General features: G+C 45.8%; 1 long non-coding RNA gene across 1 annotated transcript in view; it reads right to left on the reverse strand.

The window, feature by feature from the left end:
• Nucleotides 1–11091: 11091 nt before the first annotated feature.
• LOC135303355 (uncharacterized) overlaps nucleotides 11092–21141 on the reverse strand; it is a 48665-nt gene continuing 38615 nt past the window's right edge. The window contains exon 6 of the long non-coding RNA XR_010364837.1: nucleotides 11092–20237. This is a non-coding gene — a long non-coding RNA (uncharacterized LOC135303355). The remainder of the gene's footprint in view (nucleotides 20238–21141) is intronic.

The raw sequence follows: 21141 nt of genomic DNA on the forward strand, positions 1-21141 counted from the left end.
AATGAGCAGTGAGGAGGAGGAGGCGGAGGAGCTGAAACCCTGGTCCGTCAGTTAATTAAAAATAGACAAAATGCAAAGCTGGCATTAAGTAGTCCATTTAAAGCATGTCTGTCTGTATACATTGTGTAGATATATCATTCCATCATTCATGTAGGATACCAGCATTTACTGAAATATTCCCTCCCGTCCTTTCCAGAGGAGGAGGAAGGGAGAAGGAAGCTCTGCAATGGAAGAGAATTAGAAGGGACAGTTGAAGGGGGGAGGGGGGCTGTCTGCTGTAGAACAGATTATCTGGCAGGACCAAGCACAATGGTGGAGCAAATATTGTGAAGCTGTTGAGCAAAGCACAAGGACGTGTGGCCCTTAGGGTTGGTGCAGTGGAAAATAAGCACATTTCTGGGAAAAACAGTCCCGGGAGAAAAAAAAAAAAGCCCATAGAGAAGTCCAGATGCGCAATGGGAAAGTACAGGCACTGAAAAAGAGCTGTGATCGTGCAGCCAAAGAGAATGGGATGTCATGAACCTGCCCTCACTCACCTCTCTCCCTGCAATGCATGGAGAAAGTCAGTTGGGCTGTTTCATTTGAGACACCCAGAGAACAATCTTGAAGTGTTTAGAAATCTTTGCAACTTTACATGCCTCGTGTGAAAAGCCAGGGTGCTAAGACATGCTTGCAATAGCAGGTTTTCATAGAATATAAATGAGCTTTCAGTTGGTTTGCATTTATTCCAGATTGTCAGGAGAGTAGAGATTATGGGATATAAAAAATGGTATCAAAGGGTTTGGGGCTGGAGGTGCAGGAAGGGAGATTTTAGGACATTAGTTAAAACACAAATGGCTTCAGTATAGTCCAGCCATGTCCCAGACATTAACCCATTCAGGGACTTTGCACTGGCTGAGCTGGAGACCAAAAGGCAGATCTGTGTTTAAGAAATAACACTTTTCTCTTTTATGAACAGATGGTGATTTGAATGGGGAATATTTGCTTTTGTAGACTATTCAAATAAATGTAGCCAGTTAATGCAAATTGAGGAATAGTTCTATATCTCCTATTATGTCTAAGAAAATATGAAACTACATTAAAACATATAAAAGGTAGAAACTCCCTGCCCTGCATTGTAATGGCCCATTTTGTCCAGTGCCAAGGTTCCCAGCCTGCTTGGGAAAGCTCTTCCCCCAGGGAAGCATCATCTTTCCAGCTCTGTGTGTGGTACATCCAAGCTGCTATAACAGTTTTAACTTGAGGTAGGCCAGATTCACCTCTGGTATAAACCCCAGTCTTAATTAAGCCAAGAACCTATTTAGCCTGCTATTATTTTTTCTGATAACCATCTTCTCATGGAGGACATGCCTGTGCCAACTCCCAGGCTGCGATTAAGGAAGAATCTGGCTAGAACTGTTGACAATATGTTTGCATAGTACTAAATACCATTTAATATGATCTATAAATATTTACACTTGGAGGAAGAGATTTGCTCTTTGCATAGTTTGCATGCTGGCATCTGCCAGACTGAATAAATTACTAATGAAAATCACATTGTGAAAATAAAAAATTCCATGGTGATTCTTTGGAGCTTTTTTTTTTTTTTTAATACAGTGGTGTGATAAGGAAATACATTCCTTGGGAATTACATTCTCTGCAAAATACCAGTGCTGGAATAGGCACTATTGCTCTGTGCAGCTGAGGCAGCACAGACTGCAGGAGCACTGGTTTTCCTAGGCTGACAGAAGAGACATTTTAGCTGGGGAAAGAGAGTCCTTGTTCTCCAGCAGCCAAGAGTACAATGGCTTGCTTTGGTACAACAGTCTTGAAGATAACTGGATTTCTTTCTGATCCTACATCTTTCCCAGCTCTGAATCCACCAAATCATGAGTCTGGCCAACTCTTCTAATTTTTAAGCTTTTTCAGAGCATTCTGGCTTCCTCAAGCAAGATACTGCATACAAATCTTGACTATCATTCTAAATTGGTTTTGGTGTATGTGAGAAAACATATGGAAATGTGAAACAAGTGCCCTTAGAAGTGATAATGTGCATAAACTTATATAAATTTAACTGAGATTAACTCCTCATATTTGATTAGAGGAGTTCCCATCCACTGATAGTAGTCACTTTAAAAATTTCATGATTAAATCCTAAAACCTCTTTTCAGACTTATTTTAAAGCCAAAACTCATGTAATTTAATTTTAAAAATATACATCAAATTAAAGAACTGGTCACAAGCAGACCATTGAATTGCCTGGATTTGTAATTACTGTAAAGCATTAAGTGCATGCAAACAGCTACGAACTATCTTCTCTGTGCCCCCACAGAACATTGCAACATTATAACATTACTTGGGACCCATCAGGCTGCTCCTGTTTATGTTCAAACTCCTAGAGCTGTGCCACTGGCATATGTTACTGCAGCTTTGCCATGAAAAACGCATATCACACTCTGCCAGAAATCCTTCCTCTCAGAAGCCATGGGAGTCTCTGAAGCACGAGTTAAATGTACATTACCTCCTCACAGAAGCAGCCTGAAAGATATTTCTAGCAGTGCATTGTCAGATGTGTATTGTACCTGACCTCATGGGGCAATGTGTTGCAATGTCCTGCACTCACCTGTCTTTACTTAGCTGTCTGTCTCTTCCAACTTTTAACTAAGTCTGGCTGAAAATGGAAAGAACCTGGGACCAAAGAGAGCCACAAACTGCACAAGAGGTATGGCAGAAAGGGGGTATCAGAAAACTTAAAATTGCTCTGGGGTCATGGCACAAGGCAGAAAGCAGCTCTTGAGAAGTTTTTAACCACAGCCTTGCCAACACGGTGCGGCCAGGAAAATCTCTTTGCCAAGCACAAATGAACACTTCATCCATGGAAGACGTTGTGAAGTCTGGATGGGAGTGCTGCTGTAGCTCACCTCTGAGATGCAGTTGGCAGCTGTGCTCCGTTTATGTGGCCAGGTACACACTTCTGCCATCCTATACCTACAGCCCCTGTACATACATCCTGTAGGGTTATATAATAAACCTAGAACTGGAGCTTGCCTGATGAATTCCAATTCCCAAGTGTCCAAATTCACTTTTGTGGGATTGTTGTGGGAATTGTTGTTGGTTGTCCTAGCATTTGGATTTCTCCTGACGCAGAGACTCGAACATCACCACAAGGGGGAGAATGTGGTGTTTTCTGCATCTGTTTGTAATGTCCGTGCCGAGAGAGATGTGGGACTTGTCCCATGCTTATCGTACAGACACACACAAAAGCTGGTCCTCACACGCAAAACACCATTCTGAAAGGGGCAGACAGGCTTTGCTTCACTGATGCGGGTGGAAAACACTTCCAGTAAGCGAATTTATGGATTTTTCCTAAGGAAAAGTGAAACGTGCTGTTGCTGGTCAGTACGACCTGCCTGTCCATACCAAGATTCTGTGCACGCCCTTCCTGGCGTAGGTGTGACCGTACAGGGAGCAGAAGGGCTGGGAGGACAGATCAGAATGGCCACTCCAGGGACACAGCTAAATTCTCATGAGAGCTGCTGTTGACCTGGTTTCTGCTCCGCTCTGTTCAGCTCATCCATAAGGATTTCTGACTCACGCTAGAATGCTTTGCACCGGCTGCTTCCTTTTTTTGCAAAACAGCCCAAGCTGGTGGAAAGAATGTATTTGAGAACAAGAGGTAACCCATTCAGAAAGTAATGCTGGAAAAGCAACATAGGCAAGAATTCATGCAGTGGGAAAAGTTGGGGGGTTTGGGTGGCGTGGCAGAGAAAAGACAAAAAAGACCATTATGAAAAGACAAAAAAACGTAATAATGACAGTAGTTACCAAATCTTTGCCTGCAGCTTTGCCAGGGGGATTTTTAGCTTGAGGGATTAGGAGTGCATGAAAACAATAATCTGGAACTTGAGCCTATATCCATTATGCTGAAAGCAGGGATTTTCTTGCTTGAAAAGATGATCAGTAATAAGGAGTCAAGCTCAAATGCTATTTTCTCAATTGAATAGGTGGCAGACTGTACCACACCTGATTTTGAGTCCAACATATTCAAGTCAAACACAGGACTTCCTGCTTCAGTCCTCCTCCTCCTCCCTCACTCCTCACAACACAAACCAGGATCTTGATCTGATGCCAAGAACATCTCAGGATTATATACAGGTGAAGCCAGAACTGGATGAATACTCTGCAAATGTTGCTGTTGGTGTTTGTTTGCTTTATTTTCAGCCTCTGTGTTTGCAAGCTGTGGATTTGCCAATTAATTTTCCATAATTTTCTCCCTACTTGCCACCTTAACAGCAGCCTCCATTGAGCCACAGGCTTCTGGCCTTAGACAAGTACAGAAGAAAAAGGCTGTAGCTATTTGCATAACCCAAAGTAACAAAGATCATTAAAGCAGTGCCTTACAGTGTTGCTGTCACCCTTGTGTCTGGTGGCATTTCTGCAAATCACCATTTCTGACCACCACCTTTCCACTCCAGGGTTTATAGCTGCAATATTAACACAGGAGGTGATCAGGAGCCTGCACAAATTAACTCAGTGTGGAGCAGGTGTGTTTTTGGTTTGTTGTGCTACAAAAGAAAAAAGCTGGTTATTTTAAGATAAAGCCTTTTGACTAGATTCAGGCAAATTCTGAAGCATCCCTGCATACAAAGAGGCATTGTATAATTACCAAACTATCATAGTCTGTATCTCTAGATTTTGCTAAAAAAAGAAAAACTTAGCCCAAACAAACCACACAACAGTCTAAATAGTAGAAATACTAATGGAAGAACATAATGACACAGCACATGCATGAACATTCACATTTTTTAAACAGGGGTCCATGGACTATCCACAGGGGCTGGAGGACAGCAGAGCATGGTGCCAGTCTCTTCCTGAGAGGAGGGCAAGAGAGAGCAGTTAACCACTGGCAAACTTTCTGGTGCTTGTTTTCTAAAATAATCATCTCCTTAGTGAGCTGGGAGCTGACCACTAATGGTGCCATATGAGGGTGCCCCTTTCCAGAGCCTGCAAGGAAGCAGAAAAGGGTTAAAGCATCTTCTGCTCACTGCTTTTTCTGCTTGATTAACCTATTGCCATCCTGTCAGACAAAATGAATGTATTTGATAAAGGCCCACCCTTGTGCCACTTTGGTGACAGACCATCTCCTCCTGCTGCTCCAGATCTCCTGCACATCTCAACAGAGCAGCTGCTAATAAGTTCTTGGAGGCTGTCCAAGGGGCCAGTGTAATGTGGGAACAAGCTGGCAGGGGAGCCTTGCTCAGTGCCCCACCAACTTTTGCACATTTTTGAGGCAAGATGGGATGTTTTGTGCCTGTCCCACCACTCTCTGCAAAACAGTTCCAAAACAATCTGAGTTTCAGATTGCAACCTGTGCTGCTTGCAAGTTTCCCCAGACTGCTGAAGACACAGAAAATGGACCTCCATTGCTACCTACACTGCCAAAGACCACACAAACAGTGCAGAAGAAGAGACTGTCACCAGCTACTGCTTCTATTACCTTTCCTTCAGTTTGGTGTGTCCTTCCTCTTTGCTCCATAATGACACCTTCAGAACTAGCAAAGTGCTTTTCAGTGAACTTCCAAGTGTTTGATCTTACAGCTGCACTACATTCTCAGGTCATAGCAGTGTCTTTTCTACCTCTCTCAAACTGACAGAAAGTGTGCACTGCCTCCCTCCTTACAACTAGGTCATTTAACTCTGAAACCCAGTGGTAATCACTTCAAAATGTCAGTTGTTTAGAGGTGGCACCCATTTTCTTACCCTGAAACCGCACACCAACATGATGGTAGATTAAGTAGAAAAGTTACCAAAAAACATACACACTAAAGTACATCCATGTCCCTAAATCATCAGTGGACAGATATATGTCTTCTTTGGCCTTGCATCTTTTATTTCCATTAAGATGACAGTCTTGATGTGAATGCAGAATGTGGTACTGCCTAACACAACAGCCAACTACAAATGTGCAAGAAATGTCCATATTAATGGGGCAAGATATCTGTTGCCCTTTATAAGCATAAGTGTTGCTTTCTAAATGGTACTAAAATGTGTGTTCTTATGCTAAAAACACTCACATTCACTATACCAGAGATCACCATCTGTCAGCATTCATGTTCAGGTCTTCAGAGAATCACCCTGAAAACAGAAAACAACCACTTGGCAAACATTGACTCATGCTGGCCCTTGGAAATCTGCTTGTCCACAGGGCAAATAATTGCCTCTGTACTGTGTATATGCAGAAACTCTCATCAGAGATCTTGCCCTGGTGATGTCTTTTTCATGTGGTCATCCTGTCTCTGCAGTCTTTCTGTTCATAACCAAGTTTAAAGTGGCCTTGCAATGGCTAATCCTGTTGGCTCCTTGGACATAAATGTAGAGCTAAGACCCACCAGACAGAACAACATGGAGGGGGTGAGTTGTGCTAAATGTAGATCTGTGGTCTCCAAGCATTTTTGATCTTGCATACAACTATCAGTGAAAAGTTTTGAATAGTTGTGTGCACCCCATGGCATGCACTCACCCCACTTTGGAGACCACTGATCTAGTCAACAGCAAAACTTTCCTGCTTGTTCTCTGGGCTGACCCCTTTTGTAATCTCTAGTTCCCAAATCAGAAGTGTGGAAACTCCTTTGGTCCAGGCTTGCTCTCCAGCAATGCAAATTGGCTCAAAGGGTATTTGCTAATGAGAGATGAAATCCACTACAAAGAGAAGTAAAAGTGTTCTATTATGGAAGGGGAGGGAAAAAGAGAGTTTAAGCAGGAGCTCTTGAATGGCTCCCTGAGAAACAGTCTTAGACCAATTTCTACCAGGTCTCCTTGCAATGGATGCATAGTGGTACTCAGAATAAACCTGGTGTTCTTGTAAGAAGAAAGAGGATAGAGAGGGAAGAAAAGGATACAAATAATAGAAATAATCACACTGCACCATCTGACAGCTGTACCTAAGGGCAGTACAATACCTCCAGGTGGTTTAACTCTGCACAACTCCTAGCAGGCTCCAGAGAAATATCTTCCACCATCCGTCATATGGCATGGGCTGGATTACTTGGCCATAGGCACATTCAGTCTGGGTACTTTTTAGTATAGTAATCTGGAAGGACAAACTCCAAGAAGTAAGGGTTTCATCCTAAGCTGACAAGAGGACAGAAAGATACAGGCTGCATCTTGGATAGGGACATGGAGGGTGTGATGAAACACAAGCTGAACACAGATATATGGTGCCTTGAAAAGACTTAGCAAAACCAGCTAATACAACTTTAGGGTGACTTAACAGGAGGTCTGTGTTGGTGCAGGGGGAAAGCTCTGTTTTGTGGGGTACTGAGAATTCATTTTGGACTGGCAGAAACCAGGTAGATTGATCACTCTTGAGGGAAGGGGAGACACAACACAAAGTTGACAATTCAAACAAACCTTCTTTTCTTGCCTTTTAGTCTCATGAATGTTCCTGTCTCGGAGAGGAAAAAATTTGAGCTAAGTTACTGGTCTCACTGGTCTCTGTGTTTCCCCAGCTCCTTTCTCTGTGGATAATAACCCAGTTCAGCAGCTGTTAGATCCTTCAGGACAGAAACCTTAGCCAGACATTTCACGCCAAGAGAAAAAGAACAGCAGGTGAGAAGAGAGCAGGTGGCTTGGAAGCTTGTCTCAAAGATCTGTGTACCCTGGAGAGCTGTTTATAGGAGGAATGCAGGAAAAGGAACCTGGGAATTATTCAGGGCAGGCAACTGGCAATCAGATGTAAAGTCATGAGTCATATCTCTCTGTCAGGCACCTCCTTGGTCTCATCCAAAGTGAGAAAGAGAGGACTCAACATCCCTGATCCTGCAAAAGCATAGGAAAAAAAAGCATAATCACATCAGAAAAGCTCTTGAGCAAATGAATATACTTACAGGCCTTTTTTTTGTCTATCAGCATGAAGCAATATGGCCACATGCCACTCCTCTGCTCGTTTGGTTGTCAGAAAGAACCCAACTAGAGGAAGTTTCTTCACTCCAGGGAAAATGTTCACAGTTGTTGGCATAGAAAACAATGCAAACAAATCCCTGACACTGCAGGAGGTTGTTAGTTCCCCTTTATCTGAGGCTGGCAGCATGCTATTTGAATTAATAAGGTAATGGGTGCAGTCCTTCTAAACCCTGAGTGGTTGCACAACTCATTGAGCAACAACATAACACAGTGAAAAAAATCTGCCCTTGCTGGCCCCTGAGCTCAGTGGCCCCCCATTTGTTAATGGCTGCACACAGCCACTGGTTTTCCTTACATCCTAAAGCCACATCAAACCTTCAGCAGTCCAAGCAAGTTAGGCAATACTTTGAGCAGTTCACACAGTTACCCAAAAGGCCAGAAAAAACTTCCCAAGTTTTTAGCAGATCACAAACCACCTTTAGTAGTTTCTAACTTACCTATAGTAACATATTAACTCTGGTTCAGTATGTTAGAGAGCAAAAGGGAAAATGAAAATTTGAGTTCCTGCAAAAGAGGGCCAGCACCCTTGAAAGAAATAACATTTCAGGGATCATATTCATGGATTGCAACCATAGCTTGCAGCCTTCCCTTGAAAGGGCTAGAGCCTCTAAAAGAGCCAGGGGAGACACATGCCTCCAGAATGAGGAGGATGACCTGATACAAAAACAGGATTATTCAACATCCTTCCTGACTTCTGCTAGCTTGAGGTTGACTCCTTGCTAGGTGCCAGGAGACATTACTCATCACAAGAGAATTTGTTAATGAGTAAGGTTGTTAATTTGCCATATTTTTTGCAGATGTGCTTTCACATTGGTTTCATTTTGCCAAGAGTTTGAGTTATCAAGCTGCTTTTTTCCTTTTTGTTCATGTTAAGTTTCATTTGAGCTGATTGCCACTGCATGCACTGAGGGTACTTGTCTGGGTGTGAAGGTGCATGTATGCCATCAGAGTCTGTCCCTCTGCACATTCTGCTAATGTTGCTTCTCACATATTTCCATTTTGCCTGCATGCATTGCTGCAGGCTGCATAGCCAGCACTGACAAACACATTCACAGCCCCTTGATTCCCAGCCCAGGAGGTGCTGCAGTCCTAAAGCTGGAGGTAGAGCCCAGAGTCAAAAAGGCCTTGGAATAATGAGCTCCCATTAATAATAGTACTGAGGAGCCAAGAGCAGCAGCACTGTCTGTACAAGAGTCAGAGGGCTGTTGAGTGGTGGCTGGTTGGAGTTCCTGCCACTAAGATGGAGGAAGACAGAGCAGAGTTACATTGGTGGTGGTTCAAGGGTTTGTTCAGGACAGGAGGGAATAGGAGAATCCTAGTCTGGACCTGTGTGTGAGATGATGGGCTGGTTTTCTGAAGGGAACAGAGCAATGCCATTTTATCCACACTGAGAACCTGTATTACTGCACTGCTACCTCTGCCAGCCCTGCAACACATCTGAGTAATGTGAACAGAAAACAGGGGAGTGAGCTAATCAGGGATCATTTCATCCAACAGGATATCATGCATCTTGTATAAATTGCCATAGCAAGAGCATTTAGGCTATGTCTGCTAATCCATGCACGTTGTGCCACTATGGCTAAGCAGCCACAGAACTGACACAGAGGTTCCCATTCCAATAATTTCTTTTTAATCCTCAGCTACATATTTGCTGCTCTGGCTCCCCCTTGAAGCAAAGTTTAAATTCATACTCTCCAGAGTGGCTGGGGCCCGTGGGACAGAATGCTTGTGTTCTCTGCTGCTGAGTTCTGAGGAGCTGAGACTCTAAGGAGCCAGGATCTCATCAGTGCTTCTGCTGAGGAAGAGGAGATGGCAAGCCTATAACCTGTCATGAGACAGAAGGGAGCCATAAAAGATGCCTCTTGCTCCAGGAGTCACCAGAACCAGCCTTCCTACCTAGCTTTTTATCTGTCTCATCACAGCACTTATAATAATAAGGTCAGGATAAATACACACCTCGGGAGAAAACCATTTGTTGCTTTATTGAAATGCCTCTAGGGATTGATGCTGCTTTTGCCTTCTCACACATCTCTGCATTATTAATCAAGATCACCCACATCAGAGAAGTCAGGAGCCTTTAGGAGGAGGAAATGCAGGAGAGGAACCTTAGGAAATGAACTGAGATGCTTTGGACCTGAGTTATCTGCAGCATTGTCAGCTCTGGCTATTTTGCAGTCATGAAATAGGGGTTCAGATGGTGTATTTCCAGTTTCATAATAGTGATTTAGCTATCTGAGCTTTCACCCAGTAGCAATAAGACAGATTTATAATTCTTAGGATCAGAGAAAAAAGCCTAAGAACAAGCATCCCTTCTAGCCTAGAGTAACCAGTAGAGTGCTGTGTTTTTAGGAAAAAACAAACCCATAGTATTTCCAGATGTTTAATGTTGAGCTAGTGCATATTATGCTTATGGTCACTCTCTCCATCCCCCAGCTTTACTATCCTTTGAGGAGTCTGAACCTTAAAGCCACTTCTTCAATCTCCAGCCAGATTCTCACTGAGCAGGTAGAACACCTCCTCCCAACCTATTTGTTCCACTACCACTGCCAAAGGGCACCAGCCCTGCTTCACCACCAAGTGACAGCTGAGCTCAGCCTTTTCTTGCTCTATCTGTATCCAACAACTTTCAATGGCCAAGTGAATTGATATGTAATTAACCCTCTCTTCGTTATCCACAACTTATATTAGAAAATATTGACACTCCTTGGCAATTCCTGGCTTCACATTGACATAGCAGGGCTGAAAGCCCCAAATCCAACAGGGATTTACAAATTTTACTCTGTCTTTGCAGCTTGTGTCCTGGGTGGGTGTTCCTGGGGTGTAGGTTGTGGGGTGTCATTGTGCTGAGGGGATCTAATCCCTTGCTGAAGGCTGGCAGGAGGAGTGGGAAAGCTAGGCTGAATGGACAGCTCTCCCTCTTCCCCACAGGTTTTGTTTCTGATCCAATGGAAGGCAGTACATATTACATCAAAAATCTGGTGCTCCTTTTGCAGCTGTTTCTTCCTGACTCTGGCAGTCTTCGTGCACGGCCATGCATTTCAGATGTGTAATGCAGCATGTCTGTATGCCCTCGAGGGTGCTGGCTCCTGCCAATACCATTCCATACGGGCTTATTCAAGTGTAAGAGAGTCCCACATTTCACCCCTAGCCAATGAACATTTCTGTTTCCAAGTGAACTTCTCAAATATTTCTTTTGATTTGGGGATGGCAGATGGTCTGCTCCCATGCTCTTACTCCCCAGACAGTAGCAGGTAGATGAGGTTCAGAATTTACCCTTGTAAACCATCTGAGTCAGCACCAATGCAATAAAACCCCATCCCAAATCAGCTAGCAAGGTCCTCCCTCGGGGCTGGACTGCAGTGGCTGCCAAAGGAAAACAGAATGTCTTGAAGGTCTCTAACAGCCCTGCCAAACTTCAGAGCAAGGACACAGAGCAGTGGACATCCTGACTTCACCCTTTGCTAGCCAACCTCTTCCCTCTGTGCTATTCAAAGCAGATGTAGATTTAGCATCAGCTGGCAGAAAAAAAGTGTGCAGACTATACAAGGTCAGAGATGCCTGTATTTCCCATGATCTCAAGCCTGCAGAGTTTTCTTAGGCTTCATCATTTGCTACTGGAACCACTGCCTTTAGTACCGTGTAATAGCTATTGCCACTCCTCCTTAAGCTAGAAGTTTTCATTTATGGCAATAGCCACAATAACAGACAACTTTCTGGGCATCTGGGTTGCAGCATTAGCTGCTCAGGTTATGAAGGACAACTGACTGCTGGAAAACTGCCTAAACAGCGAGGCACCTCACGGGGGAATCATATGCAGAGTAACGTGCATGTTTTTTTCACTGCAGAGTGTTCTGTATTCGCACATGAGATCTGGGTGGAAATAAAACAACCTTGGCCTCCCAACATGCATCATATTATTGTTTTATAACTACTACACTCAATGACAAAATGTCCTCTTTCCCCTTGAAATCTGATCACTTGCTGTGAAATAATACTATCTCAAATGGTGTTTATATAGATTAAAAATCCCCTTGCAAATTCACTTCTTACACCTGAGTTTGCAGGGCAGGGGTCCATTTGTGTCAGCCTGAGACTGATTCATTACTGCAGGACCCCACTGCTGGAATTGCAAGCCCTGTACCAAAGGAATCAGACCTCTCCCTTTCCACTGCACACCAGTGTGGATTTGTACAGCTCCACACACCAGGCAGCTCCAAACAAAGCCCAGGGTGTGCTGCAGGTAGGAAGAGCTCAGCTGCCCCCATCAGGACTGCTGGGGCAGGATAGGTGAGCGCAGGATCTGCTCAGACCTCAATCCAGGCTAGGAGCCAGGAAATCTCTCGTCAGGAACACACGACAAAGGAAATAAATGAGTCTGCACGATTATCAAGACTGTTAGATGGAAATGAGAAGCAGAAGGGGAAAAGATGCCAAACCGTACGTAAGAGTGGTGGCTTGCAAACTGCTGTGAAAGGTCTCCAGGAGGATGCGCTAAGTTTTGCTTTCCCAGAGGGGCACTTTTATCTCACAAAACCCTGTAAAGACAGCGAGGACTTGGCTGCAAACCGAAAAGGAAGGATAAGGCAGAAGAGGGCGCCACTGGTTTGCTGGCATCTCCCACGTCAGCTGGCAGGCTTTGCTGTTCCCTGCTGACACAGATGCAATCCAAAGCTGGCTGAACTGCTTCCACCAAGTGCGGCGAACTCGGGATGAAGTGGCCGGCAGGGAGATCTGAGCAAGACATGCTGGAACTTCTCTTCTGGGAGGGGCAAGTTGTGGGGTGTCATCCCAAGGACACATTTCTCCTCACACACACCCCAATACCGAGCTGCTTCCACCCAGAGCCACGCCATCGAACAGGCTGGCGGCCGATGCAGCACGGAGCTCGGAGGCTCTCGGGTGTGGGGGTCACACAGCACTCACTGCGGGCACTGTCCCTTCTGCAGCCCTCCCTCTCACCCTCCTCCTGCCATGGCTGCGGGAAGCCAGGCACAGCCTGGGCATGAAGGGAGCGAGGAGGCAGCATGGTGGGCAGATCCATACGGGCTGCGAGTCCCTTTGTGCTGCCACTTCCCACTCACACTGTGACAGCTCGGCTCCAAGTTCCGCCAGGCTGATGCTGCTGGCAGGGAGGAGGAGGGAACACTGCCGAGGGATCTGCAGATCATCCTCCCCTGTCCTGCAGGGACGTGTCTGTGCCCAGCAAAGCAGCCTCCCTCCGTGCTTGGGAGGAGCAGTAGGGCTGGCAGTGGAGGGAGAAGAGCAGGGGGTGGAGAGCGCTCATCTGCACATAGGGTGTAGGACTGCTGCTCCCGGCTCGGGGGACACCAAGGAGCTCGCATGCCGCATCCCACACCGGCTGCACTCAGGAGGTGGCGAACGCGAGTATTTGGGAGCAAGAACTAGAGTGATCTGGACAGGGAGGGCACTGCAAATAATCGCCGAGTCTCCTTGCCGAGCGTCAGGGCCGTTTTGGAGAGCCTGCGCTGGCAAAGGCACAGCTGGAGGGCAGCGCTGCAAGGGCTGGGGTGACGGGAACGCCAGCTTGGAGCTGCATGGTGCCTGGGGCTGAGGAGGGGACAAAGCCCAGCAGACAGCCAAGCTAAAGGAGTAAAAGAGCAAATTCTCCCCGAGGGATTTTCCTGCTCATCAAAGCAAGGCAGAAGGCCTCTAGATCAGGCAGAGGTCTGGACAGGACTGAAGGTTCCAGCTACAGGGCTTTTCCTCTAAGGCACTGTGCCACCACCTGACCACTTCTCCTCACCCACTGCAGGCCACTGGCTGTCCTCACCATCTGCAGGGCACCCAGGGGCCGTCCTCAAAGAACTGCTTCTTTGGCTCACTCTCCATACCAGCCTGACCCTTTAAGAGCAACAATTTTGCTTCTTCTGAAAGTAGAAAATTATTCCAGGTGAGAAAAAGCCCAGTGTGACTACAACAGGAACCTTTCAGAAAGGACAGCCAGCCCTGGTGTTTTTCCCCTTGTAAAGAAATGCAGCAGCATCTCCCAGCTCCTCTCTGCTGTCTCCCGTTGAAACCTGCAGGTGCTGTGCTATTTTCAAGCTGCATTTCTTTCCCTGCTGCTTGGTACCACCTCACCTCTTTCCCTTCCACCAACAATTCTTTGAAAAGTGAGGGCATCCAGGCAGCACCTGGGTGTGTCCCAATCTGCACACACTCTGCCAGATCCCCAGCACAGCAGTGGGGTAGGAGATCCAGCAGGGTAGGAGTTAAGCTATTCTGTTCTGCTATCCGGGTCTCTCCCTCCCATCTTTTCCCATGAAATAATCAGCAGGTTTTAGCCTTGCAGGCATGCAGAGAAGATCCAGCTGCTCTTGTGCAAGCAGGAGTATCCTCTAAGCTGCTGGGGACTGGCTGTCTGAAGGAATAATATCCAGGGACACATTCAGAGTTGAAGGGTGGGATTGAAAGAATAAGCAATTGGAGAGAGAGCAGAGAGGTGCAGCTTATTCCAGTGACCTTTAACACTGAGGCCAAGGTCTCAGTGTTTGTAAATCCCAGTATTTTAGGGACAGGACAGATGGTTTTCCTGAGGCCCTGACTTTTTTTTTTTAAAGCAAACGTATAAAGAAGTGCTCATTTTTGTGGAGGAGATAAGAACACAGTTGAATGTCATTCCTGTCTCAAACTGAATTTTCCTGGCTCAGGAGATGGGTGGCACACAAGAACATGGACTGAAAAAGTGCATTTTTCAGCATCAGGCCATAGCAAGCAATGAGATGCAGTGGGACTTCATCTGCCTAGCTGGCCTGGCAACCAGCCAGGCTGGGATAAGGCAAGAGAGGCCATGGTTGCACAGTGCTGTTAGCTCTCTTTTGTCTGAAAGAGTCTGGTAGTTGCAATAATAGGGAGAGGCATCTGCCTGGGTACCTCCAACCCTTTCCCTCTATGCCATCAAGTTACTAAAATGGACTTATTCAAAGGCAGAGAGAAGTCTGCTACCAATCCACTGCATGTTTGCTGACATGTCCAGAGCACACAGAGTTTGTAGCCTTCAGCCTTTCTGTGCCCATTGAAATAATTAAATCAGTAGTTCAGATGGCATGGAAGAAATTAGAAAAGATAACTAACTTCTGCCTCCTCTCATAAAAAAAGCTCAGAGAACTCAAAGGCAAGAGACAAGAGATTCATGATATTCAGGGACAACAGGAGCTTTTCCCATGATGTGTAGTGACACTGCAGAACTGCCCACAGCAGAATGTGTTGGATTCTGGACAGGAAAGGATGGAGAGATTCAGGGCAGACAAAGGCACCATAAAATACAAAACCCATACATTTTTGGAGGCTATGAAAACCCTCACACTCTGGACTTGATCTGTTCTTGTGCTCTTCTTCTTGTGTCTGCAATTGCCCACTGCCAGGAGCCTCTCACTGTACCCAAGACTCACAACTTTTACAACTGCTCATTTGGAGCACAGACACAGAATTATCAAGGTTGGAGAAGACATCTAAGACTGTAAAGTCCAACCATTCACCCAGCACCTGCATCGTTCTCCACTAAACCGTATCCTCAAGTTGCCTTTTGAACACTCCCAGGAATAATGATTCCAATTCTTCCCTGGGTTGTCTCTTTCAACACCTGACCACCCTTTCAGGGAAGAAAATTTTCCTAATACCTAATTTAAACCTCCCCTGCACAACTTGAAGGCATTTCCTCGCATCCTGTTTCTGGTTACCAGGGGGAAGAGACTGACCACCAGCTCCCTACAGCCTCCTTTCAGGTAGCTGTGGAGTGACAGCTGTAGATCTTAATTGATCCAAGCACACACAACCTCTGCCCACGGGCCCAGGAGCCCCATTTACACTCACCCTTGGCCCTTCCGTCCTGTCCTGATACACATTGTAGGAGCAGGCAGAAGGCTGTAAAGCAACCAGGGAGTGTCAAACTCACACCACAAAGCACAGGACACAAGAGCAAAGCCAGGGTAGTTTAAGAGGGCAAAAGGCCCCTGAGGGGGAGGAGAGCCCTGCAGCTGAAACCACAGCAAGATTTGTCTGTCAGTCAGAAAGAAGGCACTGCTGCAGAAGGACTGGGCACTGGGGGCCCACACTGCTTCTGTGGGCAAGGGACACTTGACAAGAGCTGGATTGCTTTACTCAGGTCATTCAGCCAGGCAGGAGGGTGAAATTGCCTTTCTCCTGTAGGGATGGTGTTTACCAGAAGCTAAAAGTGCTGCTTTGTTTTGAGTTGAGGTGTCATCTGCATCTACAGATGCTGTTTTGTTAGAAGGTGCCTGCATGGTTTTAGAGGCTCTGACCTCAGAGCGCCTAACCTTGCTAAAAGTACCTGCTGCACTCAAGTAGGTGCTGGAAATGCCAAGGGATTGGAACTGATTGCTCTAGCTACACTGGGGCATCCTTGAGGCTGACAGCTCAGACCTCTGTCAGATGCTCCAGCTGCAGCACCCAAATAAAATGACCAAGTAACCAAGGCACATGGAGCCACAGGCACAGCAAGAGTGGTGGGAGATCCCCCATGGTTCTGGATGGCTTGTGACCTCTTTTCACAATGTATTCTCCCAGTTCTTCATTGAAAATACAAATTGATTAAGTGCTGACAGAAGAAAATATGGTTGTGTCTTTTTTTTTTCTCATCAAATGAATTCTCTTGGCATCTGTCACGTTACAAGGGTATTGACTCACCCATTTCTGCATCACTTCAGAGGAAAAACCTGGTGGTACTTGGCTTTATTTGTAATGAAAAAAAGACCAAGCTGAGGAAAAAATACTTAATTCCTCATTCAAAAAAAAAAAAAGGACAAGATTTCAGGCCTCCTTTTTTCAACAGATTTAAGCCTTCCCCATCACCCAAAAGAGCACATCCCCTTTTTCCATGGGGAGCTGACCTCTCAGGAGGAGGATAGAGTTGTTTGAGGATGATGCACCTTTTCTTACTTGTCAGAAGGGCAGCTTCAGTCCCCCTTGCTTGTTGTGCTCCAGCATGGTCAGAACCCAAGGCCCACGTGGTGCTCTGCACTGTGCAAAGGCAGGGAATGTGGGATGCAATAAGTTTTGCTCAGCTCACCAACTTCAGCACTGAAGGGGGAAAATCTTTCACACAGCTGTTGCCTTTTGTTACCAGTTCTGTATGGCTGAAATACATCTGTTTAATTAGCATTTGCTCCAGAATTTGGGTCTAACAGCTCCCCAAAGGCTAAAATATGAATTAACTAAGGCAGGGAAAGAAGTGACACTTGTGGGTTTTTTTACTGGAGGACTGGCAAATTGGCTGCTTGCAAAACTCAATTATATCAGCACGACACACGAACATTTTGTAAAAACTATTGGCCACATGACAGTTTGAACCCCATATCCTCCTTGGAGGCTGGTGACTGAGCTGGAGAGGAATCAACAAAATCAAGAGTCCATTGACTGACATCACCATTAATTCAACTGCTCTCTGAGATAAGGAAAGGGTATTGTCTTGGCCTTAGCTAGGAGAGAATTATGGATGTTTGCAAATGCATCTCTCCATGGCTGTCACCACCTCTCAGCAAAAATAGCAGAAATACAAAATATCCTTCAAACAATGGCAGTGGAGTGATTTTAAAAAAATCTTAGCAGTGCTGATTGTGGTGTTCTGGCAGCACTCCTTTGAAATTTGTTTAATAAAGGCTTTTAAAAGGCTGGGCTGGCAGTATACACAGCTCTGGACAGATGAACCCACCCTGAAATGAAGGCTGCCTGGCTGCAAAATGCCACTTGCTGCAAGACTTCCACAGACCAGGCTCAGCTCCCTACCAACAGTCCCTGGAGTTCAATCCTGGGTCATGGCATAGAATTTTGGTTTGCTCTGTTTTCTTAAAGGCAAAAGAAGACACTGCATAGGGGACTGAGTGAAAGGCTTGAGCATGTGAGGGAGGTGATCAGTGATCTCTTTCTCTCTGGGGTGATAAATTCCTAGCCACTTGGTGGTTTCAGATTTGCTGACATCAGACTGTTAGATTATTGGTAATTTGAGAGTCTGGGAGAGGCAATTTATAATGTTTGCACCATGCACAGTAAAATCATTGATACCTCTAATTATCATTATGGTAAAAGGAAATATTAGCAATAAAACTTCACTGAGGACTTCAGCACCACAGTGAGGGTGGTTTGCATGACATTCCTTAAAAAAATGGACTTCTTACTTTCTCCTTTCCCCTTTTTTCACTCTCCAAAAAAATAAAAAAATCTTCCTGAGAAGTTTGCAGCATGGAACATGTGACAAAGATGAGCAGTCTGAGCTCTCTGAAAAGCAATGCTACAACCACACACACAGAGCTGCAGTAGCTTTCTGCAACCAGTTATCATTAAGTTATGAGGAGCATCTCACATGTCAGTTTGTGAGAATTGCCTTAGAAAGTTAAATGGTGCACACTTTATTCATAATTGGATGCAAATTCAGATACCACTCATGAGAGGGCTGAAATCCTGGAAGGGCAGACTGCATGCAATAAACCTCAGGATTTGAATAATTTGGGAATATGCTGTTCCTTTTTACAGTTTGTTTCTGTCCTTTGCCACCCCAGCAAAGTGAATAAATCAGTCTCTTCCCCCTTCCTGGAAAGTAAAAGGGAAAGAGTCAACAACTGCTGATGAAGAGCATTTGAGTCATTCACAATCTGTGATTGGAGCTGTTCAGTCCAAAATCTGAAATGCAGGGATGTCAGCAGCTCCATAGGGCTTGGAACAGGGACAACCAGCCTGAGGCCTTGTGTCTTACTAGGCAGGCAGCCTTGCCACATCCTCAGTGGCTGAAGAAAAGGTCGGGATCTGCCCTTGAATTCAGCTGGGAAGAGGGAGACACTATTAGGAAATACCTTCCTTGTGCTTGATGTGGGGTTGGGCTCTGAGGAGAATGTACCCAATCTCCCTCGTGCCCTGAGGAACAAAATGTCTTGTTTAAAAGCCATGAGTGATCAAAAGCAGCTGGAAGAGATTTCCCTGGGATTCCCAATCAGTGGACCACAAGAAAAGGTTTTGCACCTTTCTTTGCCCAGCCTCATGGATGCAGACTGGCAGATTCCTCCCTTCTTCTCCCAATATACAGAAATGCCTTTAGAGGGTGAGAAAAAGCTTTCTTTATCCTAAGGGAGCCCTGGCATAAACAAGAGATGAAATTCAGGCTTGTCCCAGCTTTCATAGAGTAGCCTTTGTCCAAGGATGTGTTGCTGAGGAGAGACCTCTGAACTGCTCCAGCAGGAATACTGGGGTTCCTTACTTGGCTCCACTCCCACTAAAAAGGTTGGATTCTGAAGGTACTTCCATAATGAAGATGGGTAACACGAAGGTGGAGGCCTCACTCAGAGCTTCTGGCTGGTCTCTAATCAGTGACTGTTTCCTTTCATGCCTTTCATACCCCTCAAAGTGCTCAAACCCACAGCCATCCCCTCTTCCTGCCCAGACCTTGTGGCCAGGCTGTCAGCTTGCACGTGTATCCGACCCAGCATGACCAGTCTTGCCATCACTGCCATTCTGCTGTCATCCTCCAGCACAGGATCACTGGATTATTTCAGAGGTGGTGGGGAAAAACTCACCCCAAAACCTGTCAACCACAGTGCTACCCAGGCAGAGAGGCCAGGGCAAGACCATGATCACCTTAGCAGGACAACACGGGCTAAGAGTGGTCTCGAGGGGGTTTTTAAGGACATCCCATCTGTAGGGTAACTTCCTCTCTATGGATGACATCCCATTGTTCTTTGAGAAGGAAAACAGCCTCTGGGTCAGAGGAATGGAAGCCAGGGAAGGAGGAGGTTGGTGTAGCCATACAGGTGTGTGGAGGAAGCTCCTCAGAGAGATGGGAGAGTCTCACAGCCTTCAATATCAGGTTTCCCTTAAGCAGAGTTCTCTCTTTAGCAGTAAAAGAAAATTAGCAATAACTGGTATTTTTGCTGGAAGGCAAAACAATCCCTCTAAGCAAATAATGACAGGTCACACAGCTTGTGCAGCCTGGAAATAAATGTGAAAAATAGAGAGGTGCAGATAGCCCTGCAAAAAATAAGGAAGCTCCTCCTTACTGCCTTGGATAAATATTGTCTTTTGGTGAAGTTTTTTGCTGTGTTTCTCTGCAACAGGTGCCTGTCTTGTGGCTTCTTTTTATTAACAGGCCTAGGGGATTATAAAGCTGGGAGGGAACAGGGCATGCCACAGTACATGCACAAAGAGCTTGCAGGGAGATCAGGAGCAGTTTCTGAAAGCTACCCATTTGGAATCACTAGGAAGATGCTTTTCTCCTGGCTTGCTGGAAGAACCTGCTCTCCTGGGTGTCTCAGCCCCTTGGGGCATCCTGGTGGCTGGAAAAAGGTTGTAGGCAGAGGACAGTATTTCCTCCCCTGCTTCCTCTTATTTTAGGGAAACTTAACTAAAAATCTAAATGTAACAAAGCAGCTCCAAGGATGAACCTTCCTTGCTTCATGAGCAGCATGTAAACAGACTGGTGTCACACATCAGCTCTCTGTGACTGAGGTACCTTGTTCCTCACTGCAAGGCAGAAGCTGTCCCCTCACAGATACAGCAATTTTTCAGAAGACGCTTCATAAAGGGCCTCACCTCCCCCCAAAAAAGGCAGTGCTATCAAATAGGACCTCATAGATTAGGAATGAGAGGAAAGGCACACCTTCCACCATCACCTTACATGTGGAAGCTCAGCTCCTCCCTGTGCCCTGTTTGTTTTCCTGTGCATCACCTCAGCAGGGTCTGAGAGGGTCCCTGCCACCTCAGGAAGGTCAAACTGAATGGCAAAGAGCAAAGTCTTTGTTTCCCACAGCTCAGGCAAGACACAGAAGCATGACTATACCTGTATGCCCAGACACCTCGTGTTAGTGAGCCCACAGAGGGGAAATGTGGGCCCAGGATCCACACAGGAACCAGGGGTCGCACACCCTGCACAGAGTCTGCCTTGGTTGCCCTCCAGGTGCAGGGTATGCAGAGGGACATGTGCTTGTCACATTGCTTCTGTGGAACAAGTGTCTGTGCAGCACTGAGCCCTTGCAAGGGAAAGGATAGAAAAGTGGTGTCTGGGTGCTGTGTTGTACAGACACTCAGGCACAAGCTGAGAAAAGGGGTGATACCACTAACACACTGTACTTGAAGGGGTTGGAGACATTTGTTCTAACTCCCTCCTCCTCTCAGTCAGCTTTCCATAACAGTGTAGCAGCCATAGATCCCTCCTTTGTAATAGCCTCCAGAGCACCACAA

The sequence above is a fragment of the Passer domesticus genome, chromosome 6, assembly GCF_036417665.1.
Source record: "Passer domesticus isolate bPasDom1 chromosome 6, bPasDom1.hap1, whole genome shotgun sequence".
Classification (NCBI taxonomy): Eukaryota; Metazoa; Chordata; class Aves; order Passeriformes; family Passeridae; genus Passer; species Passer domesticus.